The sequence below is a fragment of the Bombus huntii genome, chromosome 7, assembly GCF_024542735.1.
Source record: "Bombus huntii isolate Logan2020A chromosome 7, iyBomHunt1.1, whole genome shotgun sequence".
In the NCBI taxonomy this organism is placed as follows: domain Eukaryota; kingdom Metazoa; phylum Arthropoda; class Insecta; order Hymenoptera; family Apidae; genus Bombus; species Bombus huntii.
Genome location: NC_066244.1, coordinates 7,704,016 through 7,723,286, shown reverse-complemented (window position 1 = coordinate 7,723,286; position 19,271 = coordinate 7,704,016). Strand labels below are relative to the sequence as shown.

The following is a 19,271-nucleotide window of genomic DNA, read 5'->3' as shown; positions in this document are numbered from 1 at the left end:
AAACTGTAGCTATCTGTTTGTATAATCATACAATGTCGCTTCCTCCTTCCACGCTACGAGAATTATCGACCATCCAAATTTAACCTACCGATGACCAACGCTATATTATCGTGACATTTCATTTGTAACGCGATCCGAAAATCGATTTCCAAACATTCTCTATGGTCAAGTTAGTCGCCAGACTATCTCATCTTGGATGACACGATTCATTCGATCAGATTAATAAACTACATATATACAATTATCCAATATTCAAGAAGTACATTAACAATTCTTACGTGAAAAAAGACCACTAGGACTCTTTGCATACTATCAAAAATACTATTAGTAAAACATTACGAGTCACAAATCTAGTAACGATGCAACAAAGTTAAGAATAAATCAAATGGAACTTTGTAATCTTCCAACAATTACGAATCATCCAATCATGCTATGCCGGTGTGAAATTCTAAAATAAGAAACTATAAGCTACAATCCTTAACATAATTCACCAACGTAATTATTTTGCTAAATTATCGCGCAAAAGTATCCAGAATCGGAATACGAAACTTTTGGTCCGACCTCACCCTCTCGATTCCAATACGATCAGGCAGCGTTCGTTCCATTCTTTTTTTTTTTTTTTTCCTTTTCTTTGGTCGATCGACGATCGAGCGCGCGATTGCGAAAAAGAAATCGCGTCGCGATCCGGCGTGGCGTGGCAAATAAATCCGCGACACACAGCGTGGTCCCCGCTGATGCATGATTTCATGGAATCGCGATGAGGGACTGCAACGCGGTCGCCCGCCTGTGCGCCCGCGCTTAAGCGAGCGAGCGAGCGAGTACGCGTGTGGGAAACTCGCCGGATGCATTATGTATTTATTGCTTTACTTACTTAGTTGGGAATTACTTTTGCCAGCGTAATGACTTTCAGACAACGCGCTATCTTAGGAATGCAATAGGCCTGATTTATCGCTTCACCGACGTTTTTCTCGGGCCAGTTTGTCGTTATCGGTGTACTTGCCCTGCTGTCTGTCCGTCTGTCGCGCTATTGGTCTGCCTCTGTCTAGTGACCTCGAAACTTCGATGAAGAACGATTCCGCTCGCGACAGCCCTACCGATCCTCGGGAAAGCCACGCTCAAGCGAGAATCTTTCCTATCGAAGACGAAGGGTTGCACTTTTCAAAGGATTTTGTACTCGATATTTGCCCTCCTATTCTCCAAATTCTACCCCAATTGAAGCACTCTGGATAAGGTTTTAGGTATTTTAGTATTGGGATGGGTAGATTAGGAGGGAACAGACAAATATCCAGATAAAATTCGACAAAAATAAATTGCAAAAAATTTGACGATGGTTCGATAAAAATTTGGATCTATAGAAATTACAGGAGATTTGACGACGATTGAAATTCCGCAATAGCGGAAGGTTGGAATTTATAAGATGGAGGAAATTGCACAATTGCGAAGATGAGAACAACTCGATGATATTTGATGTTTCGAAAATTTTCCTTTTACTCTGCAAATTTCTTAATTAGAAGATACCATAGATGTCTTAATAAAGATTACAGAAAATTATAATTCACGATTGGAATTAAGGAAACGATACAAAGGGAGAAGGAAACGCAGGAATACCATAGAGGAACGGTATAACTAATTCGATGTAAACGAAGCTCGGTACGCGACGATTGGAAAGAATGGCGGAGTTAGAAGCTCTACCTCAAGCGGATAATCGGGAAATTGAATAGGAGGAACGAATGTGGCATTAATGAACTAATTATTGCGAGGATACGATCGGTCGATGTCTGGAGTGTGCTTTCAGCGAGACGACGGCCGTGGAACACGGGCCAGTGAATCGCGCTCGCGAGGAATCGCACATATTTTTTCTCTCCTTTTCATGCAATAATTTCGCTAATTGCCTCCCGAGATAGACCAAGGCGGATGAGCATGTGAGTACGCAATAAATATTCGTGATTAATTAACGATGCCAGATGAGCGGTGCCGTTTTAGTATCGAAGAACAGAGAGAATACAAGAACGGAGGTGAGAGGAAAGAAAGAAAAGAATTGAAACAGGCTGCGCGTTGGGAGCAGTTTTAATTGGACGTCGTATCGTTTCTCGGTTTTACACTTCGGACAGTTTTGTAGGCACGCGTCCTTATCTCGCCGATTATCTCTCTGGTAATATCTAGAACGATAATTTGTCGGGAATATTTATCCCTTCCTGTTTCAGACTGTTCTCGATGTAAAAACAGTTGCCGCGAAACGGTGGATACGTTTATCGAACATGAGTTACATTGAAAAAATCGTTCCTTTTTCCTTATGAAGAGTACGTATTGTTACGGAGAATAGAATTCCGTAATTTTACTGTTCTATGATTTTTCCTCTTTTTAGCCACTTCACATATTTTTTTTTTTTTTTTTTTTGAATTTATAGATCAATTAGAAATATATTAATAACCGGCAGAGCGTATGTTCGATGCAAAAGTTGCATTAGAATAATTTGTTCTACTCTGGTGTTATTTGATCGATGCTTGATCGAAATGTTGTTCCTCCGGAGTTTGAATACATGAACATCTATATAAAGAATTTGGAAAGTTTTATAAGGTAGGAATTTAATTAACATCGAACAATTTGTGTACTTTCGATTATAATTCGTGGAAGCGTGAATCAGTGAATATTTGCAAATCGATTCGCGAAATCTCTTCGTTGTGCATCGACTAAATTTAACGATGACGACGCTAAGACGCCGGTTGCTCGATAGATAGTCTACTTGGATAGTCATAAAAATCGGCCTATCTCCGTGTATACTCGCACATAGTACACCGATATGAATATGCTATTCAAACCCTATGTTCCCCGCTTTACAAGAATCTCTGATAACACTGCTCGATAACGTGTTTCTAAGGCTTTTTTTTTAATCGTGGTTTCTTTCGCAATGATAAAACATTCATACAAGTATTCCAATAGGATTTCGCGATTTTTTCATTTTACGACACGAGGCATCGATTTATTGCCTCTTATCGATCCGCTTACTCGGTCGATCTACAAACCTGCTTTTCTAACTTTATCGTTAAAAAGTGAAAAAAAATACAGATATGTATATATTAGATATAGGAAAGAATTCTGTATTTATGTTAACAACACATATTTTCGTTTTAAAAGCTTCATGTAATTTCAGTCGTTACTTGTCTAAGTAAACTAAGTAAAGTCTGTCTAACCATCCTTCGTTCTTGCTATCTTTCGTCTCAAGATCCTCAAAATTCTCAACCACGAAATCTTCAAAATCCACCCCTTTCGAAACCTTTGATAATATCCCTAATTCAATTATTTGTACAAAAATTTAATCTCAGTTATCTTCCTAAGCGTAGGAGGTCATAAATACACTGTCAGCGAACCTCTCTCCCAAACTTTTCTCGTGAAACTCTCAGAAACTTCTCCAAAAGCTCCAATGATATTCCTAATTCGATTATTTTACACGTAAAAGTGTCAACTTAACGACCCTTTGCGCGAAAATTCACGTACGCGCTCAACGAGCACCGTGAATATACCAATTTCGTCTCTTAAAATCCTCGACGAAGAATTCTTCGAAAATCACCCTGTTCGAAGCTCCTTTTCTAAATTCTGTGCAACGCTTGCGAACCTCTGATGCTTAGATCCTTCAGCTAGATCCCGTTCGATGAAAAACAACGTTAATGCACGTAGGCAGATATACGTGGAACAGGCAGCCAGGCATCCGGCGAGAGATCCGCGCGCGGAATTTCCCTGGCGGCGCCGATAAATCAGCTGCGGCCAACCGCTTAACGACAATGGGAGCCGAGAAAACTGTTCCGCGCCATGACAGCCTGTGTCATTACTGCGTTACTTATAAGCTCGTTCGCGGCCACGTCGACCGCATACGAATGAGACGCCGGGAGACGCCGGGAGACGCCGGGAGAGACACCGAGATTACAAAACCGTCTAGCTTGAAAAGAGCATCCCTGGCCCCCGCCGCCGGCACGCCGCGTATGCGACGATACGAGTGCCGTGCGACTATTAATTGCCCATTAACATGCACGTTGAATATCAATCGATCGATCGATCGTGATCGGTACGTGGAAACTGCGCGTTTCTTTTGCCCCGCCATAGATCCGGCATCTTCTTGGTCTGTAGCGTCAAGGTTGCTCCTTTCGATCGCGAGATTTAATTGTTGCGTGAAAGGTGGAATTATTTAGTACGTATAGGTGTATTCGTTGAGAAGAGAAGGATGGTTTTCTTGGAAAGTTTGTGTAACGAGTGTTTCGAGATAGAGAAGATAGAAATATTCTTAGAAGATATTAGAATGTACCGTAAGATCGTATCTGTAATGAACCTTGTATTTATTCTTGTTAATTTAGTAATTCTCGAGTAATGCGAAGATCCGAATATTTCGTGTTATTTCAATTGTTTGAGGAAGACAATAATGGAAGAAAGTAGTATACTTATAGCTGGAAGATCTCGTTAGAAAGTACTAGAATCTACTGGAAGATTATATCTGTAATACGATGTAGCATACGAACACGATCCATTGCGTTAGCATGAATGTTATATCTCATCTAGAGTTTCGAATAAAATGGAACAAATCAACGCTACGATTTAAAATTTACCGTTACGATACCCATGACAAGTTCCTAGCCACTTGCATAAAATATCAAAGCCTGAAAGTAGTTACGAACACACGTACGAAATATTCCTAAAGAAACACCTTTCCAAAACCACCAAAGTGATCACGTATAATATCACAAAACTAATCGAAGCTTCCCGCTTCTGTTCTCCGCTTTTCTCATCAAGAACCGAAGAAAAAGCTGCGCTCATACCTCGAGTTTAACGCGCGGTCCCAAAAGGAATCGCGCGACTCTGCGCTCGTCAACCGAGCCCATAAATAATCTCGGCCTCGAAATCCGTTTGACGGATCCATCGATCGACCAACAGTTTTTCCATCGTCCATGGTGGCGTCGGTGTCACCAACGTCATTCTGGCTGGTGGACGACGACGACGACGACGGCGACGACGACGATGCCGGCGGTGGTGGTGGTGCGTGCTTCGTGGTGACTTCGTAGTATATCTGTCGAGGCGGTGGCAGCCAGTCGGACAGGTTATGGGCTTCCTTCGATGGCCGGTAAACACGTCGTTTCTTAAGCGAGCAGAAAACCCGAACCACGCCGACAAACCCATCCGTAACGTCGCGCTCCCTTCGATCACAGTCTCCTTCTGCCCTCCACTAGGGTTGAAGCTTTGCCAAAAAGAAAAGGCGAACACGAGGGAAAACAAGTTGCACCGCGGGGGTTGGAGACGGGTTAAACGGGCTATCATGCCGCTGTTTCCGCCGCCAAACACGTATAACCCGAGCCAGCAGCCGTCTCCAACTGCCCGACCGATGCACCAGGCTTTTTTGCTTCATCTGTACTACCCTTACTGGTCGACGCGAGGATGTGTGTCTCGAGGAAGTGGACGTTATACCGGGAATTATGAGTTCTCGTGTATGGTAGAAATGTGGACTGATCATAGATAGGGTGGAGGTAAAGATCGGATGTCGGGATTAGCGTGAGTCTGCGTGGAGAAACTAAGCGAATGGTCGGTACGTATAAGCTTTCGGTAGTTGCGATAGTTTTAAAGACCATGAGTTTCGTTTTAGAGGTATAAACGAAGGGAAATAATGTACCACATTTCCTCTGCATCGTTCGCTAACTTTATGGCTTGAAGAATCTTGGGTAAGGGAGCAGGTCTTGTGAAGAAATTAGGTGAACGTCGATGTGTGTAAGATTTTTGTATCTTCCGTAGCTCTTAAAGACCGTGAATTTTGTTTCGAAGCTTTGAATGCGAACCATAATGCGCAAGATTTCCTCTGCGGCGTCCATTAATTCTGTGAATCTTAGGTGGAGACGAGATCTTTCAGTGTCTTCTGTACGTATTAAAGATCACGGATCTAGTTTCAAACGGATGTAAAACGTGTAATATCAAAAAAGGGGTGGGGGGTATACGCTTGGTCTATCATATATTTAAGTTCGACTTTTCTCGAGAAAGAGAGAGATGGTGTACGTAAGAGTGTATGCCTTGGTCGCGTCAAAACTAAATGAGTAAAGGAGTGGGAGAAGGGTGCGAGGGTTGAGGGTCAGCATTTCTTGACCTGGGAAGACAGACGTGAGCCGAGTGTTAGACTAAGACGTACGAAGATATTGTAGTCAGTTTTTGCATTGGGTATTGCTTGTTAAAATAAAACTAAACTTCACTTCAAATAGAACATCCTTTCTTGCCCTTACTCTAGACTATTTAAGATACTACAAACGTATACGAAATTTCGCCTGTTAAAGCGATACAACAAAATAACTCTTCGCTGCCTCCACTTTCACGTGTCTGCGTCAGGAAACAGAATTCGAATAAAAATTTCAAAAACAGGAGGGTGTAAATGCAAACTACGATTGCAAGTTATCGAAAAGCAAACAAGGTTAATCTCTCAAGGCTGGAAAGGTTTGTTATCCCCGCGAGGAGAAGAAGTAATAGCAGCGATATCATCGAGATCGGCGGAAATCGCGGAGTAATTAGTAATTGTAATGTTTAAACGGAAAATTATTAGTCGACGCTGCGCAACTTCGCGAGAAGCCACGTAAAAGATGTTCCGCGCTATCGTGAATTCGCGTGGCAACGTTAGATGATCTCGTTTAAATTAGTCGTGATCGTGCGGTGCGAAAAAACATTTTCCTTGTGTTATTACATAGATGAAATTGTTCTGATTATCCTGTAAAACAGCGATAGTAGCGCAGATTACCATAAACAAGCGTTACATGGCTTTGAACAGCAGTTACACGTTGTCACTTGGAAGAATTACAGATAACTTCGTGTTAAACATTTGATAAAAGAAACTTGTAAAGAGAAGCTTGCTAAAAGAGAAGCCTGAAAAACGATTTTTACATCTTTTTTTTTTTTTCTTTAATGTCAAATCTCCATGATTGTAGCGGGATTAAATTTCTTTTGAATCAACTTAGTAGTATATTCCCGCGTTAATCATAAATCTAAATTTTTTAAATTGATGATTAAAGTCCGTAATTTCATATCAAACTTTCCATATAAAAAAAGAAAAACACTTACGATACAGTCTTTAAATTTGTCTCGAGCAATATTCACGATAATGATCCTCGCGTTCTCCTTCGTAATCATAAATCAACATTCGCAAAGTTCCAGAAACGTTCTCCCTAAATATAAAACGAAGAATCTTCTACTTCCATAAAAGAAGTTGCCTGGATATCGACAGCAGAAGCTGCGTCGGTGGCTCGTCTCTCCTCGCCATTGCTCTCTTAATTTCACGCCGGCGAACGCACTCGAGGGAGGTGGATTTACGGCCGGTTCCGTGGCATTCTTTCATCCTCTCGTAAGGCGGTGAGCACGCGGATTGGTTTCTCATTGTCTCGCGACGACCGTTCAGCGCCGGTTCCTTCGGGCCGTTCCCATTGCGCCGCACCGCGCATAAACGCGCGAGGTCGCACAGAATCGCATACTGGAACGCGTCCGCTGTCCCACATTATTTTTTCTATCCGCGTTCCCGCAACGAGAGAATCTCGCCCGAGGCGCTGGCCCGCCACGTTCCTCTCGCGTTACGCCGAATTTGCATGAATGGAGAGAAGATTAAAGACCTTGGAATTTGGTACGTGCCAGAAAGGCATCCTTGGGATTCGAAAATCCTTCAAGAACAATGTAGTTCGTGGAATTCGAATTTAATCGATGCTTTTGCCTTGCCTGTTTAACTTTTTACAACTCGTGGAATTAAAATACACGGTATGTTCCAATGATAATAGGATTGATTGCTTGAAAGTTGTAGGCGCCATTATGGTACCGCGATCGTACGTGAATCTCGTACTTCCTGTTTGCAAAAAATCCAATTACAGAAATTCGCTATGGAGATATTTTAATCCTACGAGCAATTATAACTCCAAACAGATCTCCGGCAATTCATCTCTACAGCGATCAGCTATGCTCAATTTTGCATTAATGCCGAAATAGCAATTATTCTTCGATATCTTTTTAAAGATATCCTCGGTTAACCTGAATAATCGCCCGGAGGTTATCTGTTCGAGAAAATTTCGTTTCTACGAGTCGCGGTGAAATTCGTAATGAAATTAAGGCGTGACGAGCGGCGAGGAGAAATTAGATAAATTTTCAAACGTAGAAAGTGGATAATAATCGTGTATATGTTTAATTTCATCGAATAGCCAGACTGTTTGGCCACTTTTACCGGACGTTTTCGAGTGGTGAACGATGACGCCACGATACCGGACGTTAAATAATTTCCAACGGAATGACGGGAAGTACTTTAAGCCAGTGCCTATCTTCGACCATTCGCGGCGCAGAAACGTACAGGAGGAAGAATCGTTCGACAAGAAACCGATGAAGGGTTTATCTTAATCCACGGTTCACCGAGCAGACGAGCTGCTCACCAATCCCCATTGACCACCCCTTCGATCGACCCTGTCCCCACACCCTTTTGACATAACCGATCACACTTCGCTTGTTTTACTAGCCACTTTTTATCAACTAGAATCCCGTCGTGCATCGTCGTCGTCGTCGTCGTCGTCGTCGTCGTCGTCGTTGTCGTCATTTTCGTCGTTTTCGTGATTGTTGTTTTCTAAATGCAAGAAGAAACATGAAACGCATCGTATGTACACCACGTGCAATATTATAATGTATTCTTTCTGTTTGTAACAAATTTTTTTAGTTTGAAGAAAACGTGTTGCTATTTGACATTAAAGATCTGTCTTTTTTTTAAGAATAAGCGCGGAATTGTAATGTAATTCAAGCATGATTGCAAAAAGAGAAAGATACATATTATCGTGAAATCCTACTTTTAACTCCTAATGACCACACAATATTTGCATTATTCGTTTTAGAAAGATAGAACCATAATTATCTTCCTTAATGAACTCGCCTCTCCCTGAGATTGTTAAGCTAAAATAATTGAAAGAAGAAAGTTCTCAGAGACTCTTAGTCAATAAAGATGTTTGGGAAGAAAATAGAAGTTTAATGACTCCCTGCACCGCGTTCGTGCAATCGTCTATCGCGTAAAATTTCGCAAAACATCGGTCTACGAAACTGCGAGATTTCTGCTTGACGAAACAATACTCAAAGCGTTCCTTCCACCATTGTTGCGTTTAAAATCGTGACAGGATCGTTGCCACTAAAAACAGCGAGCGAACTCACGAATCAGAAGAGCGCCTGGCAGACTTTTGACGACGCCGCGGACCAAAACGAACTAAGACGAATCCAAAAAGAAAGAAAAAAAAAACGGCACACAACAATGAGGTTGATGGAGAAAAAGCAGGAAGCGTAAGAAGAGCTGCTAGACGGAGGCAGCCAAAGTCCTGGGGAAGTAAAGAAAGAACGAAGTGAAACGACGACGAGGAATTTGCGCGGCGCGAGGGGAATTAAATAAAACATGAGTCACCCGTTGGCGTTGGGAAAAGTTGTGCTGCTAGGCTGCAAGCGTTAATAGACCGAGAGCCGAAAGGGCATAAAAGAATTCGAGGCCTGAGGATGGGCAAACACCTGTAACACCGTGTTCATGGCCTCACGTGCCCGGGCGTGGCCGTGACGAAGGTGGCGATGATCGCGCAAAAAGCAGTCGCGGCAAAAAGCCGATCAGCTCGTGCTGATCGAAAACTTGGAATATCCACGCCGGAACGGAAGCATTAAACCCGGATACTCACCGGGGGAAACCTAACTCCGTATCTGACTGCCTCGAGTTACGTAAAACCATGAAGAAACGCAAAGAGGAACGATCGGAAAGGACTTCTCATCTTTTGGTCTGAGATTTTGATTCTGATTAAAAATTTCGAAAGAATTTTCGATTAATCAATTACGAACCCTACGTTATAAAATCTATATACATTCGATGTAAAAATTACAATCTTTCGAAAATACGAGATATAACAAATACTTTTACAAATCGTAAGAAATAAAACAAATAACTTGAACAAGTAAAAGGCGAGAAAAATCGTACGGAAAGCTGTGCAACACCTCTATATGAACAACGTAAAAAAAATATTGCGAAACTTTAAAAGATCACATTCCAAAGAAGAGCCAACGATCCTACGATCATGGGCCATCCCATGAAAGCTACATAAAGAGTATGGTAGTTTTCCAAAGCTCGTGTCAAACTCGAGTCTACGAGGTGCTCTGAAGCAGTGTCACGCGTTTCCTCTCGGCGTGCAGAGAAAATTGGCAGCCATGTGCTGTCAAGTTGTCCGGTATACACAGTCGCAGCTTCGATACCTCGCGCTCACGCGTTGAACCGCCTTCGTAGTCGCGTCGGAGGAACTCGCGCCAGCAACCGACAGATATCGAACAGTCAGCATGACTACGCGATCCGCGCCCTCGGATCCAAGGTTTCCCGCTGACTATTTATCTTGTTACATCGAAGTGATTCGATTCTAACAGGAGATCAATGACGGCCGCCTAGCTCCGCGACTTTCCGGCTTCTTGTTCCACGCGATGGAGCCGTGAGAGTTGCTCAACGCGGTGGTCCGATAGATCCACGGAATCGCTCTAAATTGGTCCTTTTGTCGTAGAACGCTTGAAATCGATTCGACGGTTGGTTACGCTCTCCGTGACACCTAAAAGGATCGTCGTTATTGATTTTCTATTCGTAAAATTATCCATAATAAAAAGTCAATAGATAAAGTGATAGAATTTGAAACTTGGAATTTGAAGCTGGGATAGATATAATTTGAAAGTGGATCTAAACTATCAAATATATACAGTATATACAGTAGCTAGAGAAAGTATTTCAGCACTTGTAGAAATCTTTTATGAATCTTTATGTGTGATATATATATACAGTTTCAAGTGGCTTTTAAATTTCACCAATATGGTCATGACAGTCGTGTCTCCTTACAGTGATGATGAAATTTCAAATACCTTACAGAATATATACATAAAAATTTTCTATAGTATATCTTCAAATAATTTCGTAAGTCACTGTACTCCGTTGATAAGCAACGAAACACACAGTCACTTAAGACGGAGATATCCAAATATTAAAATCGCAGAATGAAGTTGAAACTTATTACCTGCGTATATTATAAAGCGTATATTCAATCATACCATGTCTCGAAAGTTTTATTCAAAGATACTAATTTACATGAAAAATAGATTTAGTTTATTAAAACTCACGTTTATAAAATTAGCAAGCGTTTCATGATTTATGGATGGAAGTATAAATACCGAAGGTGAAGAGAAAAAGCGTAGATTGCATGGCTACTAACTTGGACGTCTAATACATACAGTGTCCTGATTCATGTTTCTGGGACACCGAGATATTTCATTACGATTCAAGGCACCACCGTGTCCATGTTTAATACCTGGTACAATCCTGAAACGATGAATGCAAGGTATGGCGGTATAACGTGCGAGAGAGCACTTACAGCTGCAACGACAGTAGACGTGAGGCCATGTGTCGCATACCGGTTCCGATCGACAGTCAGACGACAAATATTTATTGCTGCTTACTACTCGGCAAATGTAAACGTTCCTTCTCTAATGGTGGACACCTAATATCGCCCACGCGATCATTCCAGTTCCACTATTCCTCGCGAATTGATTAATGTTCCCTTCATGATGATATCCAGGATATATGAAACGTTGCCTGAAACGATTATAATTTATTGATTATTTGATATTCAGAAAATAACGCTAGACATTTAGTTATAGTTACATTGCTCTGTAGAATACACTGTCAGCTTGGACGATCCTCGATCGAGGGAGGGTGTTTCACTGATCGAAGAGCGCGTCACGAAGATGTGACCTGTGCGTCAAGACAACCTCGAGTAAACAACGGATAGCAGTGAGGAACGGGAAGCGGAACACGCGTCACTGTAGCCGAAATATTGACAAATGTTTGCGTAGCTCGCTAATGTAATATCGTTTATCCACCGAGTATCGAATGTTGCTGACAGAACGAGACTTCGTAGGAATACTTAAACTATCAACGAGAAACAGAATACAGCTCCTCTATGCGATTAATCATTCCACGATGTAAGAATGTTAAATTATAGACAGGATGTTTCATTGAAAATTGGACGAATATTTTATTTCTACGCTTTTATTTCTATATTTTATTTATACACTTCGGAATAGTTCCAAAATAAGAATATATTTTTTGCTAGTGGCAAAAATAATTGTACATCTCGAGTGAAGGAGTTAAAGAGAAAGCACGTTGTACGGAAAATATAGAAAATAGCAACGATGCTTGAAATCAACTATGGGACTATCAGACATCTAATTTACACGGACGAGATCGTCCCTATTAATCACTCGACCCTAATTAACTTATTACCGAGCGTACATACCCGCGGTGCGATCCTTGCGAGAAGGAATATCTCGCGAAAATAATCTAATAAATACGACGGTATCGACGCGATAATAAATACGACGAAGGCGCTAAGACATAAATCGCTTTCCTATTAGCGGAGCGTGTAGGCCGCTCGCGAGCGTGTATTTCACCGATTTCCACGGGAATGCAAGTTGTTTATCGTTAATGGCTGAAACGATCGGACGAAAACCAGTTCCTGGCGTTAACTAACCTCGCCCCGCCGCGGCGTTACTTTATTGTGGCGTTTTTCAGAATAATATTGGGATTTACGAGGCAGTCCGATGGAAATTGCGATCCTCTTCGAATCTCTGGGTCCTTCTTCCACTTCTTGCGGTAGCCATCACGGCCCAGACGTTGTTGCATCGAGGTTAAACAACGCGAGGGAAACTTTTTATATGTTGCAATCCTGCTGTCCTCGAATCTTTATATCTCAATTTCACTGTAGCTTCGAAATGTTCGAAGAACGTTTTAACTTTGGTAATAATATTTCGAGAACCTAAGATCTCTAAACGTGTATTTACAGAGAAATTGTAGTTATTTTGCCAACGCGACACTTTTAATTTTTTAACTATAATTTCCTCGTATTTCATTCGTGAGTAACAAGAAGATTGTGAAATTTCGAATATTTGCTTCCATTGAATACAGAGATCTTTATACCTTTTCTCCAACAGCGACATTTTTCAACTGAAAATTGTTCATCTCGTAACATTTTCTGGAATTGTAGTTGTAACGATGGTTCTTCGAATATTGGTTCGCTGTATTATTCTTCCACCATCATCGACTTCCGGATGCAGTTACAGACTGCTTCATGGTGTCGTAATCGGTGAGAATCGGTGGCTATTTGTGTGATCGTCGCGTAAACAGATTCTTGTAAGACCGTTCGGGTCATAATCTTACAGGAAATGCGACGACAGTGGCGATTTAGACATTGTCCTCTGTAATTTAACAAGGAGCCGAAAGATAGTGGTGTTTCTTAACGATCTTCAAGAGACGCACTGGAAATAAAGTTTACACGTTAACTGGAATTTTTTGGTTCTAAATAAAATACAAAAAAAAACGTGCCTTTCGATACCTTTAAAATCCGTTCCTCGATGTTAATTGAATTATCTCTTCTTTCTGGTCCTAAAAGACAAATTTATCGTATTAAAAAACGATATGCTAGATCTTAATGCGAAGTGTATTAAAAAGTGATAGAAATTTGCTAACTAATTTCTCATAGCTCTCTTCTTTGTCGAGAGCAAGTTTGTCGAGAAATTACAGTTTACAGCGTCTTTGACGCGTCTCGTGCCGTCATATTTTACACAGTAGCCTCTAGTAATTGACTAAAATACTCAGCGAAGCGTGGCGGAAGAGATCGATTAGATCGGCAGTGCTGGACCGGTAAAAATTGAATTACAACGTATTTTAATCTTGTCCAGCAATCGATTAGTTACGATCGTAGGGCAGCGACCGCCCACGCAGTTGGTTACGCTATAAATACATACCAATAACTATTCCCGCTCTCTTAATTTTTAACCTTCATAATTCTCGCTATAGCGATCGTTTAAATATAAATCATTTGAAACAATTTTTTCAGTTACCATTCTACTTTAGGAAACTAGAAGAAACAGAGTCTTTATTATCACGTTCTCCGTATTCTATTCTTATCGTAGACCATATTCTTCGAATTTTTCAATTTCAAGCTGTCCGTACCTTATTCTCATTTTTACTCTCAATTTTCGAACTTTAGACAAGCATTGTAACTCGAAAGCCATTGTCAAATCGACAGAAACATTTTCTCACCGTTCCTCGTATCAAATCCCACGCTGGACGCGTGGAACACGTTTCACAGCATCTACATGTGTTCTCCGGGTATCACGTCTTCGCAAAATGGTCGTCGAATCTCTGAATCCGTATCGGTCGGAAATTAGATCGAACACGGTTGAGAAGTCGAACGAGTCTCCGATCGTCGTGGGAATATTTCCCCGTAACTGTACCCTTCTCCGTATCTGGAAAAAGCGTGTAACACGGATAGCCGGATCAGAACTGGTATTCCAAGATCAATATTCATCAAACTTCTTACCCTCGGTCATTACGATTTGTTTCTCCGCTCGTCCCACCTATTTTCCGCGTTCCGTTGCTCCTCTTCTTCGTCTACCTTCTTACTCCGCAGCATTCTTCGACTCGATTCTGCATCCATCGATCCCTGGAAACGTCCAGTGGAACTCGATCCATGAATAAATGCAGATCCGAAATCCGTCATTGCACTTTTCCTGTAACGAAACACTAGTGTCACGAGAATTCTGCGATTATCGTTCCATCTGATTTATTATGTTACATTCTTAACTCGAGAGTTGTTAAACTTTTATAAGAAATTCTTAGGATTTTCGACTGTGGTAAGTTACTTTAATCTCAATATAAATTCTGCATTTAGAGTAGGAGAACTTTCCACTTTCGATGAACAATCGCCTTGGAAATCCTTGGAAGTCGCCGATTAACAAAGTTAAAGGATATATTCGTCAAAAAAATATATTCAATTTCCATAAACTTCACAGCAAATATATTTCGTATTCTATGAATTTTCAAATGGCGATATCTCCTTTGTTAAATGAAGAAAAATAATAAAAACTTACTAAGGGAAACGAACTTAGGATCTCAAACGAGCGAATTCTCATAGTAACCAGCTGTATTGTCTTTGGAGTAATAGAGTGGCTCGGTAACAACAATGAACGACGGCTAATTGATTTACAAGTCGACCGTGCTGTTCCACATTCTGCTTTATTATACCTGCACGCCGGTTCAATTGACCATGACGAAATATTTTTCCTTAATTGAATAATCAACGGTTAATCAAACGGTCGGCTCGATTAAGATAACGATCGGCCAGCCCACTTAGCGCGGCAAACGGGCCGAATAGCAAGTAATTATTCACACAGTCATCTGAATAATTGCCGGGAAAATTAAACGAGTACTGGCGTTACCTCCTAGCGTTATTAATAGCGACACGATTTCGACGTGAATCCCGTTTATCGCTCAATGACGACGTCCAATTTGCTTACGCCCCTTCGCAACTTGTTACGCTTGATAAATCGTCGTAAAATCAACCGCTCAATGCACAGAAGCTTTCATCTTTTTTAAATTTTACTGATTTTCTTCTCACCAATATAGAACATATTAGGCAGCGGAAAGAAGTTGCGTTCAATTTGCAGCGATAATTGCTCTGTTGTAATGGGAATTTCAAGGTTTTCTAGTTTCTGCAGACAAGAAGCTACTAAATATTTTCTACTTCCGAAAATTGAAAAATTTCTGTTCTAATATTTCAAAGATACGAAATTTCCGCTTCGAATTTTCCAAAAATTTCAACAAGAACGGAAAATTTCTATCCGTTCTCTATGCAAGATCAAGCATTCCTTAAAAGTTCATCGATTCCGCGATTAATCATCAATTTCGTTCACCAATTTTACGTAATTTCCTAATGATCTTTTATACAATGAAATACGATGGTGCAGAGGCTCAGAAAATCGTACAGAGTAAAAAATAGATAGGGGAAGAAGGGAGAGGAGAAGGATGAAGGCGGGGTATTAACCAATTCCGTTCGATTAAAACAACAAAGTTGGGAGAACGGCAAGAAGTCTGGGACCGTCTCGGCAGGCTTGTTCACGTGGTAGGAACTCGTGCTTGCTTCGTCACCCTCGAAGCCACAATTTCTTCACACTAATTACCGATCCGTCCCGCCCACCTGACAAGCGAGAATGTGTGAAAGACATGGAGAACCCGATTCATCGCCAAACTCACTGGCTAGCTCTCCTTAATCGACAACAATTCTGTTCTTGACTATTCCATAGTTTTCTCAGAAAACAAAGTTAAATAACGAAAACGAATCGCAGGACTATTCCATGGTATCTATTCTTCCTCAAAAGTGTAAATCTGTAATGAGCATATTGAAATTTAAGACTTAGAGTTTCTTTCAAAGATAGAAAAATTAAACGATGACATTTTTCCCGATAAGATATCTCCACCGGTGCCAATAATTACAATTACGTAGATAGAACGTTGATAAAAGAAGAAATCGCAAATTTAGGTAGATGGAAATTGCAAAGACAAAAATGTGGAAATTAAGTAAATAGGGGGAGGGACGGGGGTCAATTGGTATCGAAACTTGTTTCGACATCGTAGAGAGCAAACGATACCATCGAAGGAACTTATTACACGGTGCGTTATTCGTTGGTCGAAGCGATCGAGATAGAGAGATCGATTTACGTGAATAATGAGACGGGGAAGAAAGTTGCTCGCCGATAAATTTAACGCGTTACGGAACCGCGACCGGCGCTCTCTCGCCGAAGAACAGGAGTGTTCCACGTCGTTAGACGCCGAGGTTACGTCCTGGGCCCGAAGAGTCCCATGGTGGTCCCCCTCGACCAGGTGGCCGGCCCCCACCGATGCTAATTAAATCATGAAAAAGGCGGTGAACGTGCGTCCGACAGTTTTTACGAAATTAATAAACCGGAACCACCAGTGGTTCTCAAGGTCTTTTCTCCTTATACAGTATTTAGCTATCGATTTAGAATCATTCAGGAAATTTGCAATGTATTTTTCAACATATTGATAAAATCGAGAAGCACGAGTGAACTTTACGTACGTGATAGTAAAGTTGTACACATACTTAGAGAATAATGACTTTTGTTTCATTACGTTGTCTTAATTGGAATTCATACTGTCTACAACAAGTTATGTGTCGTGTGTTGTGTATTGTAAATTATTAAAATTAAAATTATTAAAATTAAAACCGAATTTTAGTTTCCGATTTTTAACGTTTTATTCATTAGACTGATCGATGACTAGTGAAAGATGTTCGATCGGAAGAATAGTAAAAGATTTATATGATATAATTTGGTCGGATCAATTTCGAGGCTGAGAGATTTTAAGCGTTGTTAGAAGCGTGATAAATATATTTAACACCTACTTTCAAATTACTCGGCATGTCGCTACGAAAAGGTTCTATTCGTAACAAAAACCGTCGATTTCTTCGTCGATCATCCATCTGGTCGTTTGCATCCCCATGGTGAAGAGGTTTTTGCTGTGTCTCTCCTCGCGCCGCGTCGAATCGATAAAGAATTAATCGAGGTGACCATGGCTCCCTGGTTTCTTATACGAAATCACCTAACGCCTAGTTGATCCTTGAAATCCTCCGCATCTATGAACCTGCAACGATCGATTGCAATCGATAATTTTTAAATTAGATTCCAAAAACGTTCCCTTAAATCTTTCACAAAATACAAAAAATCTTTAACAAATTCAAATCACTTCTTAAAATCTTCGTAAAATACGGCAGTCTTCTTATAACGAGAGAGAAAAAAAATAAAAAAAAAGGAGAAATATTCTTAGGAATATTAAGTAGACTTTATATAAAAAATTAGCCTTGCTTGCAAAAGAAATGAGAGGATAGTGCGTTAAGATAAAATAATTAAAATAAATTACTTAAAATAAAGACACTTCTAATAAATCCTCGCATTCTACTCCAACAGAAACGGACGGCTGTATTTTAAAAGCAACGAATGTGTCAATGAAGTAGTCAGTCTTTCACGAGATTCCTCCACGAACAATAGACATACAGTGACTCGTTCCTACAAATTGATGTATCTTCCTTGCAATCGAAAACGTATAAAATCGCAACGATATTCGCAAAAGATCGTGCCAAAGAAAGCTATTCATAAAAATCCAACAAGAACATTGCCAACCGCCACACAAATCGTCATAATACAACGAACGACCATTCGAATTCGGACATTCTCAATCCACGAAGAACAACGTCCAACGACATCCTTGTGCCATGAGCAGAAAGATGATCGGCGAGAATGAAACGAGTTTATCCTTCGCCGACCATCCACGAGTTGTCGAACGCGCGATGGGAATAAAATGTGAAACTGTAAATTGTGCGTGGGAAGAATCGGTCCCTGGACGGTCGTGGCGGTCGACCATGCTTCTCGTGGGCCGGGGTTGAAAGGTAGAGAACCCAGCCCCATCGCGAGGGTTGATCCGTCGTTGAATCAAGAGAGGAAGCGGGAGAGAAAAAATAGAGAGAGAAAGGGTCGTGGAGGATTTAAATGCGCGTTCGAGCGATCGAACAACGTTTGAGCCAGGGGTGTGAGCCTCGAAGGAGCTGGAAATTTGTTACGTTATGTCGGACGATCACTCCCCAGTGAATATGAAGAAAGATTTCTTTGGTTCGAACTGCAGGGGTGAAGGAGAGTGGTTCGGTGGTAGGTCCTCTCTCGACAAAGAGGTACTACGGGGGTTGGTCGCCCGTTTCTGACTGGAAGAGGAAGCTCGAAGTTGGACGATAGTGGGGATAGGACACGGTGCCAGGAATATAAAGCGAGGGATAAAAGAGACGGCGCTCACATATGCGACTCGTAAAAGCTCTTCTGAAAAGCTGCATCCGTCCCCCACGCGGAACCTGCCTCTGCAACTCGGCCTCTCTTACATTTCAATGACGCTGCTGGAATATCGCGAACATATTTTCGTGCGAGAGAAATTGGGAAATTCACCACCTTTTCTTTTCTTTTTTACCTCATTATTGAATAGCGAAAAAAATTACGACGAAATTGTCATAGAACGTATTAAGCAATGCCGTATAATGTTAGATGAAAATAGGGTTCTCGAATTTTTCTTCTTCCATTTTAATGAAGGAGAATCCCTGTCTCGTGTTTATACGCAGTGAAGTTAATAGTTATAAAACATTAATACTTATTTACCTCCTGATACCGAAACTAATATCCCATTGTATTTTCCTACCCATTTGTTCGTGCCATTTTTTTTTTTTTTATTAGAAAATAGCTCTTTCTCCTCTGTACTATCCATTCTCACGCGAATATAGAATTGACGTAGTGTTCCTTCGAGCATCGATTATTTGCAAATTTCCAATTTTTATCGACACATCGCCATA

The 19,271-nt window shown here is 41.0% G+C and overlaps 1 long non-coding RNA gene across 2 annotated transcripts; it reads right to left on the bottom strand.

The window, feature by feature from the left end:
• Positions 1 to 604: 604 nt before the first annotated feature.
• Positions 605 to 15,114, bottom strand: LOC126867977 (uncharacterized). 2 transcript variants are annotated; one of them, XR_007690501.1, is made up of 8 exons: positions 14,959 to 15,114; positions 14,409 to 14,598; positions 14,129 to 14,334; positions 13,419 to 13,468; positions 13,004 to 13,341; positions 11,690 to 11,779; positions 11,241 to 11,620; positions 605 to 10,589 (listed from the first exon to the last, which is right to left on the bottom strand). It is a non-coding gene; the product is annotated as an uncharacterized LOC126867977 (long non-coding RNA). The 2 variants fall into 2 exon arrangements; XR_007690500.1 differs by lacking the exons at positions 605 to 10,589; positions 11,241 to 11,620; positions 11,690 to 11,779 and having other exon boundaries at positions 11,794 to 13,341; positions 14,959 to 15,113.
• Between the last annotated feature and the right edge of the window lie 4,157 nt (positions 15,115 to 19,271).